At 39.2% G+C, this 18,415-nt stretch overlaps 1 long non-coding RNA gene across 2 annotated transcripts in view; it reads right to left on the reverse strand.

Annotated features, from left to right (window-relative positions):
- Positions 1–4,174: 4,174 nt before the first annotated feature.
- Positions 4,175–18,415, reverse strand: part of LOC149771754 (uncharacterized) — a 43,263-nt gene continuing 29,022 nt past the window's right edge. For both annotated transcript variants that reach the window (XR_016418159.1, XR_016418160.1), the window contains exon 4: positions 4,175–6,479. This is a non-coding gene — a long non-coding RNA (uncharacterized LOC149771754). The remainder of the gene's footprint in view (positions 6,480–18,415) is intronic.

An 18,415-nucleotide genomic window follows, 5' to 3' on the forward strand; every position in this document is an offset into this window, starting at 1 on the left:
AACCTCTCGAGGTTTATGCTTTTGCCATGCACAGAGTCAGGTCTATATAAAATCCAATGAATGTTTATATCTATTTTGTATTATGGCTGAAATAGAAATGTCAATAAAATAGTAGTTTTGCTTCAGACATATTTTTCTGAACTTATTTCCTTGTATATAAAAGAATTTTTCTCTTTATTCGGTAACTTGTTCTACAGGAGGTCGAAACAAACACTGTTCTGTATTCTCGCCCTGTCTTGCATTAGCAAACTATTCTAGACGGAATATTCAATTTTTATATATATTTTTTTTACGGCACCATTCTATTTCTTCAAATCTAGATAACATTTTTCGTGAAAGGTATAAAACTTTACTCTTTGCTTGAGACAAAAATCATGCCATGAATTGACTGGCAAACCAATAAATATTTTTTTTAAAAGAATATTCTGCAAGTGTTCCGATAATGCTTCTCAAACTTGTAATTGCATGATAATCATTTCTCAAATTAAAAAAGAAGAATATAAAAAGCATTAAAATGCTGCATTTTATGATTGAATACATTCTTGATTCTTATCAAGTTGCACTTTAATTATAGGTTTTGTTATAAACTTCTAGACAAATGAGTAAATATCATTTCATTTTCATGATTGCGTGAAAGACGCTGTAACTTTTCCAACTCCTGCGTCACTTAATGACTCCCAACATTCTAAGCAAAGTCAAAGTCAAGCACATCACTTATGAAAAATATGCTTTAATGGAAATACAACTATGATAATCTACCTTAATTTCAATCCTCATCTGAAGAAGGATTGGATGCTGGTGTTGGCAAGACAACTGGAGCGGAGCATTTGCATGGGAGTCTAGCAGGTAATAAAACTATACAGAACACCTCTAACAATTACGGAATGACTAAAGATAATAACAGAAATTCAACCTCTAGTCCAAGCCCGTTGCTGAAAGAGAAGAATTGGAACAAATTCTTTGCATGACTGTATTTGGCAAGGTCTGAAAATTTCACTACTCATCATACCACGCAGAAATAAGTTTACAATAGTAACATGGCATTGCTTTAGTCATGGATTTATGAAATTATGTTTCAAATCAAAGTCAATATCAAAATTAACACAAGTTTTTAGAACACGTGTAATTTTGCTTTTAAATGTGTTACATTGATTTAATTTATATTTGATTTAATTTGTGTTTGATTTTATTTGTTTGTGGGTTTTGGATTTTTTTAAATATTTTCTTTACATGTCAATGTAATGTAATTTTGCTCACTATGAACTTTATATTTTGCAGAGGATTCAGTTTGACCCGAGTTTTTTGTTAGATACCTAATAATAGAAACACTTGTTTCTATTTTTGAGTTAGTTCCTGACCTTGATTGAGGGTCGAGTAAAAAGAACTTATTTCTAGGAGTAAAATGATTGGTTCTTATCAAAGACATACAGGAGCTATGTGACTTTTACATGTAAACATGATCACGTCATCTTCTATTTCGCAATTAGGCATTTCCGAAACTGCGAAATACTTAGTATTAACAGTGATGTTTAGAGAGAGAGAGAGAGATCTCGGAGTTTTTAAACACTTGCTGTCAAGTTGTTTTCTTCTGTTGTAACCAGTATTGAATTATTGAAGTTTTGAGTCTTTGAGTTATATGTTAATTTTTCTTCAGATCATTTGGACTCAAAAGATTAATTCGTTTTTTTCTGGATATATTTTTGTATTCATAAAGAACTATTGAATAAGGACTTTTCTTGAAAATTTTTTTTGGATTTCCAAAACCTGAGGATAAATTATCATGTTTCTACAAGGGACTGTAGACGTCAACACAAAACAGGTTACAACATCTTGGATTCTTCGTCGGGACTCGAACTTGGAATCATTAGAACATATCATTATTAGGACTTCAAAAATTGTATTCGTGGATTTTTTTAAAAAATTTTGGGATTTGATTCTGGAAACCGTAAGTTCTCATATTTTTTCATTTTATAGCATTTTCCTAGGGAAATAAATTATTTATTATATTTTTAAAAGTTGGTTGTTTTCACTCTTTCTTGTGCTACTGTTTATTCGAACCTAAACACGTAACATAAGAAATGTAGGGTGCAATACTTGATGGAATGTGAAAATAATCGAATTATTTTTTATCCTTGGAGACCGAAATGCAAACTTCTCCAACAAAATAACGGATGTGTCATTGGCAGGGCCCGCCTTAGGCCGATTGAACCGATTGGCCCAATCGGACCCAGCGCTCATAGGACAACGAGCGTTATTAATTGTTAAAAATATCTGATAGAGAGAACGTATTTTTAAGGCGATGGAAAAAACTTTTAAGTTCAGTATCATATAAAACTTGATTACAAGTTTATTGCCAAATGCTGTGCTCACAGGAAGCCTCGGGCGTAAATCCAGGGGACCGCACCAACATGATCCAAATCGGGTCCGCCGTTTGCTAAGGCCGGTGCTGGTTATTTGCAGCAAACTGCACGAGACATTTAAATGTGCCAAAGGAGTTCAATCTTTGCACGGGTTCTGTTACACCTGCGATTAATATGCGACCTCAGTTATAAGGAACCCTATTCATTTAGACAAAGTTGATTCCATTTGAGATATGAACTAAAAAATTTATAGACAACTATTAGTTGTTTTCAAGAAACTAAAATAATGCTACGTTACAGTAATCATTCGTCTATTAATGCACCCACCCCGTTAATAAAAATAGGTCTTTGAAAAACATAAACTGAGTGAAAACAACGTTTTATGGAAAAACACGTGCTTTCTAAAATTTTATCAATGTCACGACTACTCGATTATAGATTTCTAGTGCTTCAAGAATAAAATATTATACTTTTTGTCATGAACTAACGGCAAAATAAAGCTTTAATCTGAGCAAAATACAGAATTCAGATTTTAAGTTATTTCACCTCAACATTTCTATATACGGTGAACTCTTCAAAGCCGAAAACACCTGGAATCCATATTGTTTCGGTTTTTGATTTCCTGGCGCTTTTCCAGATTTGAAAAAGTCTTTGAGCACACGTGTGATGAGAGTGCGTGTGTGTGTGTGTGTGTGTGTGAGAGAGAGAGAGAGAGAGAGAGAGAGAGAGAGAGAGAGAGAGAGAGAGAAAGACTGCAGTTACGAAATCATCCGTGTCTTTGCGTACACAAGTTCACAAAACTATGAAAACTTGTTTTTTTTTTGTGTCCGAGAACATGATGATTTGTCTCCCCTGCCGATTTTTCTGTTTGTTGATCGATTTAATGAATATCTGTGTAGTTATATACAATTTCTCATTAGCCACGCATGTCACTGGCAAGTTTCTGAGAATTGCAAATTATGTGTGGTTTCAATTTCTCACCCGTAGCACTGCATGCAAAACATTGTTGAGCGGGAAGACAAACGATACTTATGGCTACTTAAATATATGTATGTAATGATATTTCTCTGCTGAAAATCATTTGAGTGAATCTTAGTTTCAGAATACTTCTTTGTCGGTCTGCGTCGGCAAAGCATCAAAAGTGAGGCCACATGCCTGATTTATAAAACCCTGATTCCTGAATTACAAAACAACAACAACAAAAAAAAAAAAAACAAGCAAACAATATTCTATTCATCGTGTATACAAAAGAACAGCATCCAAACAAGTAGATAATCGGCAGATAAGCACGGTCTTTAGTAAATGGCTCACGAATAAACATGTAGTTATTTATTCAATGTAATTGGCCATAACAGCTACTTCCTTTGGATCGTGCAAAGACTTTGGATTCGCCTATTGTCAGACCTAATCCCTGTCGGCGCACGTATCAAGTTTTAACCACGAGTGTCCTGAGGACATTTTCCGGATCCTTATTGATCAGACAAGTATAGTACCTGTTAATTGTAACCAATCGGTCCAGCGTGTCAGAAATTTGGTAGATCAATATATTTCCAAGTTTCAACAGCTGATAGATAGGTAGATAGGTAGTTAGATAGGTAGGTAGATAGATAGGCAATATATATGTAGATAGATAGATAGAATATAGAAAAACAAAATTCACATCTAATACAATGGAAAACAATTAATAGAAATGGAATTTTTTTTAGACAAATATTATTCACAAAAATATCCATTTTATATAAATTAGAAGTGTCCGGTCAATGAGATTGAAATAGGATTGCAAAAGTACACTATGGCATAAAAAATCAAAATACTAGTATAAATTTATTTAATGAAAAATATTATAAATCAAACTCAATAGTGAAAGTAAAGAGCAAGATGTACATATTTTCAAATGATGATGTACCGACAATTTAGACATAAAAATATATCTTTTTGACATATACATGCTATGTCATTTAAGAAAACTGAAGTTTTACATTCTACCAACCTTCTTCATGAATAATAGCACAATTATAAAATCAAAGCACTTGTTGAATATAAACAAACACTGAATAATGTCGCTTTTCCGACATATTCAGAACTATCTATTGCTATCATGAAGAATTCAGTCGCGTTTTATTACAACAAGCACCATTGTTTTAACTTAATCATCAATAGCCATTTTCAAGTGGATTTAAATGTGGTATAATTTTTCAGGTCTAGCAACATGAGTCAGTTATACGGTAACAAACAGTACAACTAAAGGTGATACATGCACATTTACACTTACTGACAATTTGTTTTCTCTACATTATCTGAGAAGAAAACAACCGTTAGGGAGAAGAAAACAACCGTTAGGTCGTTTACTTTACCCCACCCACTCTCAAAAAGTTGTACACAACAAAATAAGACACGTCTAGTTTTATGAAAATCAGAAAATCCGAAACTTCGCACAAACCTAAAGATTCTCAGTCATGGCTTCTTTTCATAAGAATTCTAGGGTAATTGTATATTAATTTCATTTGATTCTAGCAGATTTAGATTTTCGTAAAGAAAATAACGAACACAACATTAAGATTTAAGACATGATGCAATTAATTTGAAACCGACATTTGTAATTGAAAAATGCGCTAGTGAACAAACAATGCATTCATTTGTACACAAACGGCACACGCTCATGAAATTCATAACTTTGCAGAGCGTGTTAAATGGCCAAACAAGACAAGATTTTATTTACTAACGTACGTTTTGACACATGCAAAGCATTCTGCACCGTATTTTCTTTTTTCCACTCAAATACGCATTAAGACACATGCAAAGCATTCTGCACCGTATTTTCTTTTTTCCACTCAAATACGCATTAAGACAAATGCAAATCATTCTGCACCGTATTTTCTTTTTTTCCACTCAAATACGTATTAAGACACATGCCGCAGTTACAGTCAAATTACAAGTTAGTAGCAAAGACATGAAACAAATCAAGAATAAAAACATAAAGTATTACTGCTTGTAAACAAAACTTCAACAACAGGATAAAATATATCGCATGAACTCTGATCAAACACGAAAGGACAAATGCAATGGTGTTTGATGAAATCAAATCTTGCTGAAAATATAAAAAAAATTACTGTAATACAATCGATTGTTTGTTAAATAGTTGTAACTAACGAATGAAGCCCTTGGCACCGCCTGAGATTACTCTCCACTCGTTTTGAGGAAACTCAAAACACCCTTTTTGATGCTGCTGAAAAGCAAGTCCTGGCAGTCCTGACAAATCACATCACGGTTCCATCCACAGCCACCTCGACAGTCGCCATAAAATGGAGGGTAACCACACAGTGTGATGCACATGATTATTCCCAGGCTCCAGGGACTAGATTTCTTGTCATAGGCGAAGCAGTCATAAAACCAAGCTTCAAAAACTTCAGCAGTCACATAAACAGCTGTGCCGACAGACGTCAGAAGCCTCTGACGTGGTACACACGGCACACACGTGGTACACATATCCTTCTGACTTTCCATAGGCACACCGCTTACCAAGTATTAAAAAAAAAAAAGTCTTGTCGGGAATATTTCTTTCTTTTCACACAATATGTTTTCTAGCTTTAGATCCCTGTGGACTATTCCTTTATTGTGGAGGAAATCCAAGGCTCGTGTGATGCATTTCACTATTAAACTGGCTTCTGTCTCAGTCAGATGACCCCTTCTCTCAATATTGTCAAACAAGGTTCCTCCCAACATCTTGTCAAAGACCAAATAAAATCGACCTTCTTCTTCAAAGTATTCATAAAGCTGTAAGATGTTCTCCTGACCTTGACATAAGTTGTATATTTCTATTTCTTTGAAGACTTTGCTGCTGGATCGGATCGTGTTGTTTTTAATGATCTTTACAGCATATTCTTTGCTGTTGGAAATATTTATAAGTGTCTGCACTGAATCAATAGCACGATTTCCTAAGATTTCTCCTGTTGGTCTGTACAAATCATGAAATTTTGTAACAGGAATATCAGCTGCCCTTTCTGTCTTCTTTCGGATTCTTGGTGGAGTGTGATTTAAAATCTGAATGTTTTCTGGATCCCGGAAAAGACGGCTTTCCATGTCCTTAAAGTCGTTATCCATATTCTGATGACTTTATATCTGAACATCAATGTAAATAGGCATATAAAAATATATATATATATATATATATATATATATATATATATATATATATATATATATATATATATATATATATATAATAATAATAATAATAAACAAGAAAAATAAAAAAAATAACCGATGGGCCGAGAGAGAGAGAGAGAGAGCTAACACACGCTCATAATAAAATGAAATATAGATTAATTAATTAATTAATATGGAAGTGATCAATGACTGTGAAGTTATCTATTATTACTACAACAACATATTAAAACTACAAAATGATTCCAAAGCAATCACTAAAACGTAAACAACTAGACCTTAGGCTATGGTCACTCTCCACGAACAAATGAATAGGGGGATAAAGGGAAGAAAATCCGACCGACCTGATCTCCCTCAACATGGGAAACTTGGAACAAAACCTTAGTAACACAGATCAAAGAAATGTCGACCCCAAAATATTGTGAACGTCACCACAGGACATCTCTAAATCTCCAACCAGCCATACATGCCGAGAAGGGCTGTGAAGTGTCATAAAAACTCAGTGTAAAAATTATAATAAAATGTATGACTTGACTAATTATAGTTTAATATCTTTATGAAGTTTCTAAATGTATTAATGACGATAAAACAATACTATTAGGGTCACATTTTTCTCATGTAAGTGTGTATTTAATTTACTAAATAATAATAATAATAATAATAGTAATAAACATCAACATGAATAACGTACCACTGTTACCACTATTATTATTATTATTATTAACTGAACGCTTCATTGAAATGTAAAAGGCTGCTGAAGATGTATTGTGTCTGTGTGAGTGTATGTTAAAGGTACCCTGTGTGTATTGAAGGTGCCCTGTGTGTCTTGAGGGGTACACCTTGGAGAGGCTGATTACCATGACTTTGCAGTAACAGTCAGGTATGTTGATAAAACAGTCAGGTATGTTGATATAACAGTCAGGTATGTTTATAAAACAGTCAGGCATGTTGATATAACAGTCAGGCATGTTGATATAACAGTCAGGTATGTTTATAAAACAGTCAGGTATGTTGATATAACAGTCAGGCATGTTGATATAACACTCAGGTATGTTGATATAACAGTCAGGCATGTTTATAAAACAGTCAGGCATGTTGATATAACAGTCAGGCATGTTGATATAACAGTCAGGTATGTTGATATAACAGTCAGGCATGTTTATAAAATAGTCAGGCATGTTGATATAACAGTCAGGCATGTTGATATAACAGTCAGGCATGTTGATATAACAGTCAGGTATGTTGATATAACACTCAGGTATGTTTATAAAACAGTCAGGTATGTTGATATAACAGTCAGGTATGTTGATATAACAGTCAGGTATGTTTATAAAACAGTCAGGTATGTTGATATAACAGTCAGGCATGTTGATATAACAGTCAGGTATGTTGATATAACAGTCAGGCATGTTGTTATAACAGTCAGGTATGTTTATAAAACAGTCAGGCATGTTGATATAACAGTCAGGCATGTTGATATAACACTCAGGTATGTTTATAAAACAGTCAGGCATGTTGATATAACAGTCAGGCATGTTGTTATAACAGTCAGGTATGTTTATATAACAGTCAGGCATGTTGATATAACAGTCAGGTATGTTTATAAAACAGTCAGGTATGTTGATATACCCATATACCTTATTAATTGTGAAAACATTTGAGTCACTTGCCTATGAATGCAGTTTAATCCACAGCAAGAAGAAAAGAGAAAGATCGACGGTTTGCAGAACGGAGAATACAATAAATATGTATTGTATCCTAAGGAATACGAAGTAAGTACCATTGCTCACATGGAAATTATTGAGGTAAAAGGACTGACAGCAGAAGTGGAGACAACTCCGCCATCTAGCAGACAAATTGAAGAGAAGATGATGGAAGTCTTTGTATCAGGATTACCGCTGGAAATCGATACAGAATAAATAAAGAAGAAGATACAGAGGAAATTGGGAACTAAGGCCAAAGCACACAGATTGGCAACCATATGGGGCTTCGCCCCCATAAAGTCCGGAGTGAGAATGCTCATAATGCCAAAAGAGGAAGCACGGAAAATACCTACCTACTTCTATGTTATGGGGTTTAGATTGAAATCATGGTATAGAGGGTGCGAAATGGATAGACCATGAGTAGTGAATGGGGATCTTATAGGGTCTATGGGACTTATCATTAAAAACACCCTTGGGAACATATAGAGTCTATGTAAATTTAACATGGAGAAAAATCGTGGGACAATATAGGGTCTATGGGAATTAACATGGCCAAAAACCCTGGGACAATATAGGGTCTATGTAAATTTAACATGGCCAAAATCCCCTGGGACTGTATAGGGTCTTTGTAAAATTGAAACAGGGAGGGTCTCTATTTTTTTTTAAAAAAATAAAATAAAAAAAAGGGGTAGGCAATTCAAAGGCTATCTCTTTTCGAGAAATATGGGGGCCCTGAAAAGGGCCTTTGGTTTATGTTAATATGCCCTTAACATAAAGGGCATTTGCGACATCATCTTGTCCTCAAACTTCGTCTTACAGCAGGGCCATACATCAGAGTCCTCTTGAGGCAACCTTGTCTCTCTATATAGACTCTTCTTATCCACAGGCTGCTGCTGGTCCTGTGGACAACGGTCCACTTGGATCGGACATACATGAGCATGTCCGTCCTGAACATCATTGTTGACACAAGGGTTGAAGATTCAACGTCGGTCCACATGTTGAGGCTCCGAGAATAGGTGAATCAATGCAGTGAACTGCGCTTATTTATAGGGACAGAAAGGATTGAAACGGATTGAGTTCATTCACCAATCCGAACACGCGTTACAGAATTCAGTCAGCCCGCATCCAATCCGAAGAGAGCAGTCTGTGACGTCACGTAGTCAATATAGATTCGCTAGCGCTTGTGTGCAGTCAATCTATGCAACAGTGATTCAACATGACGGAAACTCAGAAAACGATCCAATGGGGTGCACCAGCAGGGGAGACCGCCCAAGGGAACCCGGACTTACTTTCAGAAGAGGTGAATTGGGATTTTGTGGATTTTCTCTCCTCGCAAGAATTTGTTCCGGAACCTGTGTTACCTTCTTCATTACCGCAAGTGGAGAATTTTAGACAGAGACAGAAAGAAGAATTGGAGAAATTTATGCAACGACAAAAGGAAGCCGAACAAGTTTTTCTCCTACAGCAACAGCAGCAAGAAGAAGAGGTAAGAAAAAAACAACAGCAGCAACAGCAAGAAGAAGTAGCAGCAAAGAAACAAGAGGGTGAAAATCAAACGGTCACGGTACTGTTGGACATTTTAGCGGAGTTAAGAAGTCTGAAACAAATGTATCAGACTTCTTTATCACGACCAAAGAGAATACGACCTTCCCGAGCTAAACACGTCAACCCTGTGACTAAGCCTACCGTACCACCCTTAGTGATTTCAACCCAATCATCAACATCACGCAGTTCAGAAGTAGGCCTTGGCCGTGGCAAAGGCATAAGGCAGTTAAAGTTGATTGGTTAAACTCACCCCTACATCATAAAGAGAAAAAGGCCCTTTTCAGGGCCACCCACATTTCTCGAAAAGAAATACAATTTCAATTTGCCAATAACTCAAAAAAACCCCACCCATTTTACCCTTATAGTACGTGTCTGTGTATGAGTGCGTGAGTGTACGTTCTTATTTTAAAATCATAACTAAAAGACTCTAACCTTATATCATTCATTTATTCTTTTATCCATTTTTTACAATCCAATTCACAATTCACAACACAACACTTTAATAAAAAGTTCATTGACTTCTTCTTTCTCCTTGTTTAGTCTCTCTGTTTTTTGAATTTCTTCATAGTCTTTTCCTCATTTTCTTCCCTTCTTCTTTTCTTCTTCTCCTGTTTCTTTGCCTCTTGTAAATAGAATTGTCTTTTTTCTTCCTCTTCTTCCTCTGAAGAATCCCTCTCTTCTTCCGAAGAATCCCTCTCTTCTTCTGAAGAATCCTTCTTTTCTTCTGACTCCTCTTGTTTCTTTTTTGGGCAATCTGGAGACCAATGTCCTTTTTCTTTACAATAATAACAGGTATCTTGACTTTTGTCTTTTTTAGTCCCTGTTTTTGTTCTTTTTTGACGGTCTGGACACTCTGAAGACCAATGCCCTTTCTTCTGACAGATATAGCAAGTATCTTGACTTTTATCTCGAAAGGAAGGAGAGTAGTCCGTAGGCTGGTCTGAAGAGAATTTTCTAATGACCCCTCGCAAAGCTCTGACGAAACGTTCCATCTGGGTAGTCTCTTCCATCGTTGTGCTCGGCTTGAGAGTGAAATGAATAGTGAAAGGATAAGACACACACCGTTTTATATACGCTGGTCTGCTATGACTATAAAGTAGTTTATGGTGTTTGAACTTGAGTCATTTGACTTTTTGCTTTCAAGATGAAACGATCCCATTCATTCGAGAAGAAAGAAGAAGAAGAAAGTAAGAGGCAGAAACGTGATCTATCGCCTCGTACCAGGGCTGAAATCTTGGCACAAATTCATGCCAGTGATTTTGAAGAGGACATGAGTGAACCAGAATTTGAAACCTCTAAACCAAGTTCACCACCCTTAGTCAACCCTGAAAAAATACTGTTCCATTCGAGAGACGGAAAAGCGCTCCTCTAGAAAATTTAGAACCACGGCTTACAAATACACGGTGAAGTTTAAAGATTTCAAGTCCGAAGTACCGTTAGAGAAAGCAGAAGGGTTCATCACCGGAGTGTGGGATTCTCTGCTCACTTCACTCAAGCGACAATGTCAACCCAAAGAAGACGATCGCTTGAGACTTTCCATACAACACGACGGTTTGAAATCCCCTGTTTGGATCGAGTTTAGCACCCCTGCAGAATTGACCGCTTCCAAAGTCATGGACAAGATTCAACACGTGCAACAATCTAATGACCAGTTTGACATCACCGATGGAAAAGCCACATTGGACATGACCCACGTCTCTCCTCCTCAAGGGACCGGACGCAAAAAGATGTTTTTGGTGAACGACCTTCGCAGCATTAAGCGTAGCCTTGTCCAAATTCACAATCCTCGTGACCAGATGTGTTTAGCCCGTGCCATCGTGGTGGGACGAACCTATGCCAACAAGAACGACACGGTAGAATGGAAAAGAGACTGGGAGAACATTCGACAATCGGACCGAGCCAAACAACGAAGTCAAGCAGAACTCCTGTTACGACAAGCTGGCATGTCCAAAGACACACCCTGTGGCATTCCTGAGATGCAAAAATTGCAAGATGCCCTAGCTCCACGATACACCTTGAAAGTGTACCCTCAAGAAGTGCGCGGGTCTCTGTTGTTTCGAGGGCAAGATGTTAAGGACGGAAAATACATTCATGTTTATCATCACGATGACCATTTCGATACCATTACCAGTATCACCGGATTCCTGGGATACGGTTATTACTGTGAGAAATGTGACCATGGTTATAATAATCGAGAGCAACACAAGCATTGTGGATCGAAATGCTCAGGATGTTTGACCTCTTCACCCTGTCTGAGCGAAGAACCAGTGCCTTGTTCAACTTGTCTGCGCACGTTTGTCAGCCCTACCTGTTACCAACAACATCTGAAGACGCAAGGTTCACAGAAGAAATGCGCTTGTCAACTCCTGAGATTGTGCCCTACGTGTGAACAAGTCATACGTACCAATAGTACCAAGGCACACGTATGTCGAGGAAAGAAAAAATGTCACATTTGTCACCACATCGTGGACTTGGAACACCAATGTTACGTGCAAAAATACCAACCCCCACCAGAGAAAGAGGACGGTCACAAGAAGAAAGGCAATTTCATCTTTTTCGATTTCGAATGCATGCAAGAGACCGGCATTCACATTCCTAATTTCTGCGTGGCTCATCGAGCGTGCGAGAAGTGCATTCAAGAACCTATCTTCAGTCATTGCCCTCACTGTAGCAACCGAACACGCTAGCCGATTTTGCCCAATGGGTCTTAGACCCCATCGACAAGACGTGGAGCCAAGAGGACATCGAACTTTACGGAGATTGTCATCGTCATGCCACGGTGATGGCTCACAATTTCTCCGGATACGATGGACAGTTTCTTTTGAGGTACTATACGGAACAAGGCACCGAACGCCCTAAAGTGACTTTGAACGGAGCCAAAATCATTTTCATGCAAGTGGGACAAGTGCAGTTTAAAGATTCGATGAGCTATTTGGCCATGCCTTTGAGTCGAATGCCTAAAACGTTTGGAATGACAGAAATGGCTAAAGGGTACTTTCCACACTTTTTCAATACGGAAGCCAATCAACACGCCATTCTACCCCATTTGCCCGAGGCTCACTATTACGACCCCGACAACATGCGTACCGAACAACGAGAAGCTTTCTACGCTTGGTACCAGGCTCACGCCTCCGACCCTTTCGACTTTCAGGAAGAAATGTTAAAGTATTGTCGTTCCGACGTGGACATTTTACGACGTTGCTGTGGAAAATTTCGAGAACTGTTCATGGAACACGGAGGGGTCGATCCTTTGAAAGAAGCTTGCACCATTGCCAAAGCGTGTTCCTTAGTGTATCGACAACGATTCATGCCTGAAAACACCGTGGCTGTCATCAGTCCTCAAACGACCCACTTTGTCAAACGTCAGTACTCGGTCAAAGCCCTACGTTGGTTACATTACTTGTGCGACAAGGAAGACAAGTGGATTCAGCATGCCCGCAACGGAGGGGGCGAAAAGACCATCGGAACGTATTCGGTCGATGGCTGGGACTTAGAAAACCCCAAGATCGTGTACGAGTTTAACGGTTGCTTATTTCACGGATGTCCCGTTTGTTACCCTGACCGTGGCACTAAAAATCAGTTTTTGCAACGAACCATGGAAGACTTGTACCAGGACACTTGTCAGCGGCGCCTAAAGTTAGAACAGCAAGGATACCAAGTGGTGGAAATGTGGGAACACGAGTACGATCACCGTATGAAAACCGATCCCGAGTTTAAACGTCTCGTGGAAAGTTACCAGTTCATGGACCCGCTGAACCCGAGGGATAGTTTGTACGGAGGAAGGACCAATGCCACCTGTTTGCTGTACCAAGCCGACGAAGAGAAAGGAGAAGAAATCAAATACTTGGACGTGTGTTCGCTGTATCCCTACGTGTGCAAATATTGTCGCTTTTCTGTAGGGCACCCGCAATTGCTGACGGAACACATCGACCTGAAAAACATTCGACATTACGAAGGCTTGATCAAGTGTAAAGTTTTGCCTCCCACGAACCTCTACCATCCCGTCTTACCTCACCATTGTCAAGGCAAACTGATGTTTCCCTTGTGCCGTACTTGTGCCGAAACGTGCAACCAAGACCAGCCTTGCCATCACAGCCAGGAAGAACGGTCCTTGACGGGAACCTGGGTCAGCGTAGAATTGTTCAAAGCTCTGGACATAGGATACCAACTGTTAGAAGTGTACGAAATTTGCCACTTTCCCAAGACACAACAATACCACAAGGGTGACCCCACGCAGAAAGGCATTTTCGCCGACTACGTGGATGCCTTTTTGAAACTGAAGCAAGAAGCCAGCGGCTATCCGTCCTGTTGTCACACTCCCGAAGACCAAATAAAATTCAAAGAGAAATACTACGAACAAGAAGGCATCACTTTAGACCACATCGAGAAAAACGAAGGCAGGCGATCGTTTGCCAAAGTGATGTTAAATTGCTTGTGGGGTAAAATGGCACAACGACCGTGTTTACCCAAGACGGAATATTTGACAGAACCTTCCCGCTACTTCCAGATGATTCACGACAAAACCAAATACATGAAACACGTGGACGTCGTTCGAGAGAATTTGATCTTGGTCAATTACGAAGAAGATATGGACTTTGTACAAGACGATCCTTTTGGAAATGTCATCATTGCGGCTTACGTGACAGCCCATGCTCGCTTAAAATTGTACGAAGCTTTAGAACTGTTAGGGGAACGCGTCCTGTACTTTGACACGGACAGTTGCATTTACATCCATCACCCGATTCAACATCACCCTAACATCGAAGGAGACCGTTTAGGAGCCTGGACAGACGAGCATCCCGACGACAAGATTCTAAGTTTCGTCAGTGGCGGTCCCAAAAATTACGGCTACGAATACCGTGACAAACAAGGAGAAGTGCACACGACGTGCAAAGTGAAAGGACTGACTCTGAATTATCGTACCAGTCGTGTGGTCAACTTTGGGGTATTGAAAGAAGCCTTGCAATCGGGAGAGGATGGAAACTTTAAAGTGACCACCTATCAACCGAACAAGATTGTACGTTTACCCACTCACCACATCGTCAGTCGACCCTTGGAAAAAGTCTATCAAATTGTATACCAGAAGCGAGTTCGACTTCCCAATCATTTCACCTTACCGTACGGTCACGTCGGTATTGGTCTGTATATAAAAAAGGAACCCTAGGCAAGATCTATAGTTCATTGTGACTACCAAGACCGAGCGAACAAGATGAATACTTTGAAAGAGGCATCGTTCCAGTTTGGGGATTGTAAAAAAGTTGTATCTTCCTCTAGTGTGACTAATATTGGATGGACAAGACCCATGCATTGCGACGGAAAATGTCCGGAAGGAAACTGCGATTGTCCATGTGGTTACCATTGTAATTGCGTAACGGAGTTTGCAGACGAGTGCGATTGTGAACCTTGCGATGGATACGATGCTGTACCTTGTGACCTGAGCGATGCCGTAAAGCATCATGGGAACTTTAGTGCCCCTACCCCTATCATGGAAAGTGATGCTGTGCGTGTCAAACCTGTGGGATGCGAAAGCGATGCTGCTCGTCCTCTTGGACATTTTACTGGGTTTCGTTTTAAAGGGGAATGTTCACCTTCACGTCTACCCCCCTACGGATGTCATCCAGCCCTGAGCAAACTCCTACCCATGTCACTCAACCCTCATCGAAACGAACCTGTGAAAGACGAATATTCGTTTCCTGTGCGTTTGTCGGAATACTGCGACTTTGAAAATCGTCTTCAATCGTTCAAAGGAAAATGGCCAAAGTATCTGGGAGGACCGACCCCTGAAGAATTAGCCAGAGCCGGATTTTTCTACTTGGGCGAAGGAGATAAAGTCAAGTGCTTCAGTTGCGGTGTGTCACTTCACCACTGGGAACCGCAAGATTCGGCCTACGTTGAACATGCTCGATGGTCACCGAATTGTCATTACTTACCCTTAGTGGGACCGAGACATTGAAGTAACTTACCATGTCGTTGACGAAGAAGAAACCAGATTGGTTAGGAGTCAAATGTTGGACATCACCGAGACCAGTATTTAAACTTCATTTCAAAAACGATATTGAATCATTACCTAAAGAACTACAAGAGAAGATTTACAAGGAAGTTTGGCAGGGGTTTGCCAGAGTGAAATCTCAATGGGTCACTGTAGAACTTTTTGTGTCGAGAAATTCATAAGAGGAAAGTGAAAAAAGTCAACCAGTGTGTTAGATTTCTTTGGGTCAAGGGTGCATTCCTCCTATTGTATCGCTTTAGACCGTTTACATCAAAAGAGTTCAGTGACATTCTTGGACGTTACCCTGAATGGCAGTGGTCAGAAATTACTCACTATGTGGATTACTTTTGTGAATTGTACGGACTGACCTATTCATGAATACTTTACAAGAGAACATTCGTGCTTTGCCTGTGGAGTTGAGAGAAAGGATTTACCGAGAGCTGGTTAAAATACAAGTGAAACGTAAAGAACAATTGCATCCGTTACGTCACCGGTGTTTGAACCACTGGTTCCTGAAGGCTATACAAGGATTGATTCAACTGAAAGTGTTCCATCGGACAGACATTGATCAACGATCCTCTAGTTTTAAAAAGGATTGGTTTGGTATGGACGATTGTAGTTACATCATTGTAAACGTACTGCATCGAATTCCAGAGGAAGAGTTAACGAATTACCAACATCTTGAACACAATGTCAACTTAGTGAAAGAGGAAACTTCTGAACGAATTGTAATGTGTAGATTAGTGACTCAACGATTTAAATTCGACACTGAAGTGAAACCATGTTTGTGCAAAGAGTACATTTCTTGTGTCAGACCAAAGAGGATTTAGTATGACCTATTCATGGATACTTTGCTAGAGAACATTCGTGCCTTGCCTGTGGAATTGAGAGAATGCATTTACCGAGAACTGATCAAAATACAAGTGAAACGTAAAGAACAATTGCATTCGTTACGTCACCAGATCTTTAACCACTGGTACCTGAATGGTATAAGAGAACTGATTCGTCAGAAATTGTTTCAGTGGTCGGACCTTGTTCAATACTTCCAGGCCCCCGATGATCCACGTGTTGATCATTTTGGTTACTTCGAGATTCACCTAGAGCAACGCATTGAGGAAGACGAGGTAAAGGATTACCAACATTTGTTACGTGGAATCTACTTAGCGGAAGAGGAAACTTCTAATCGAAATCTGAAGTTCAGGTTACAGTATGCAAGATTTACATTCCCAACTGGAAAACGAACATCACTGGCTAGAAAGTACGTGTATTGCTTCCGAAAAAAAGAGAATAGAAAAACAGGTTGCTATGCCACGACTTATGTCGTATGTAATCCAACAGATTCCGTGGAAGGAACTCAATGACCATATTCAAACCGTGGATCATTACCATCAATTATTACAAGAATTTTATCCATTCAATTTGGGACGACAAGTGGTGTGTGTCTTAGTGACTTGTTTTCTGGGATTTCGTTTACCAGCCGATTCTTTGTGGACTCTTTACGATCAGTACTTACCACCTCCATGGCCTTAAATGGTCACGAAAAACTCCTTTTGCTCAAAGCCTTGCGTTTTCATCTGGATACTTCTCGACCTCAACAGGAAAAAAGATTCGTCAACTTTTAGCTACCCAAGACGTGTATGACGATGTGTGTGTAGCTTGTGACTTACATCCCCAATGGACAGATGTCCGTGCCTGGAAAGAATGGGGTTTTGAGGCTTGGACCCAAGAAGTGGCCCAGTATGCACGAGAGTTGTTCAAGGAAAAAAGTTACTTTTCAACCCGTGTTAGTGACGGTGCCAGAAGAACCCGTCACCCAGGACAGGACTGTCGTGGACAGACCTGAAAGACCATTTCGGGAGGACACTTGTGTGACCTTACCACCTACTATAGAACTGGTTAGAACATTACCCAAAAACATGTGGTTGTTGTACAGACACTTGTGTTTATTCCACGTTCATCGTTATCATGTGCCTTTTATCCTTGTACTTAAGCCTTTGGCTTTTATGTATTTTTGTCTTTCGTATTCATGTTTGAAAAAAAACATTCAATAAACGTGTTCTGAAAAAGTATATAAACTCTTATCTTGTTTGTTTTTCGTGTCACAAGTGACATTTCTCACACCATGGCTACCTCTGCTGTCTCTGCTCCCTCTTCCTCTACTGTCAAAGTCATCGATGAACACTTAGATCGTGCCAGTTGGGAGGCTTTGTATCTTCGCCATCCCTTTAACATGCTCATTGCTGGACCTAGCGGTTCAGGCAAAACCGAATTCGTCAAACGTTTGATCGAACATAAACATCATTTGATCGATCGGCCCCCTCAACGGATCGTGTGGTGTTACAAAGAGTGGCAATCGGCGTACAACCTCTTGCGAGAAAGTCAAGGCGATTCCATCGTGTTTGTGGAAGGCATTCCTAAAGAAGACGACGGCATCGTCTCTGACTCCCGTCAAACCCATTTGGTCATTTTCGACGACATGTTAGGAGAAGACGAAGAAGAAATTAAACTGTGGTTCACGCGCAAAGGGCATCACCGTAATGCCAGTGTCGTTTACATCACCCAAAATTTGTTTCAACAAAGTAAAGCCCATCGCACCATCAGTCTCAATGCGCATTACGTGGTCTTGTTTAAAAGCCCTCGAGATAAATCGCAAG

Source organism: Sinohyriopsis cumingii, unplaced genomic scaffold (assembly GCF_028554795.1).
Source record: "Sinohyriopsis cumingii isolate HCF-2022 unplaced genomic scaffold, ASM2855479v2 utg001699l, whole genome shotgun sequence".
Lineage (NCBI taxonomy): Eukaryota > Metazoa > Mollusca > Bivalvia > Unionida > Unionidae > Sinohyriopsis > Sinohyriopsis cumingii.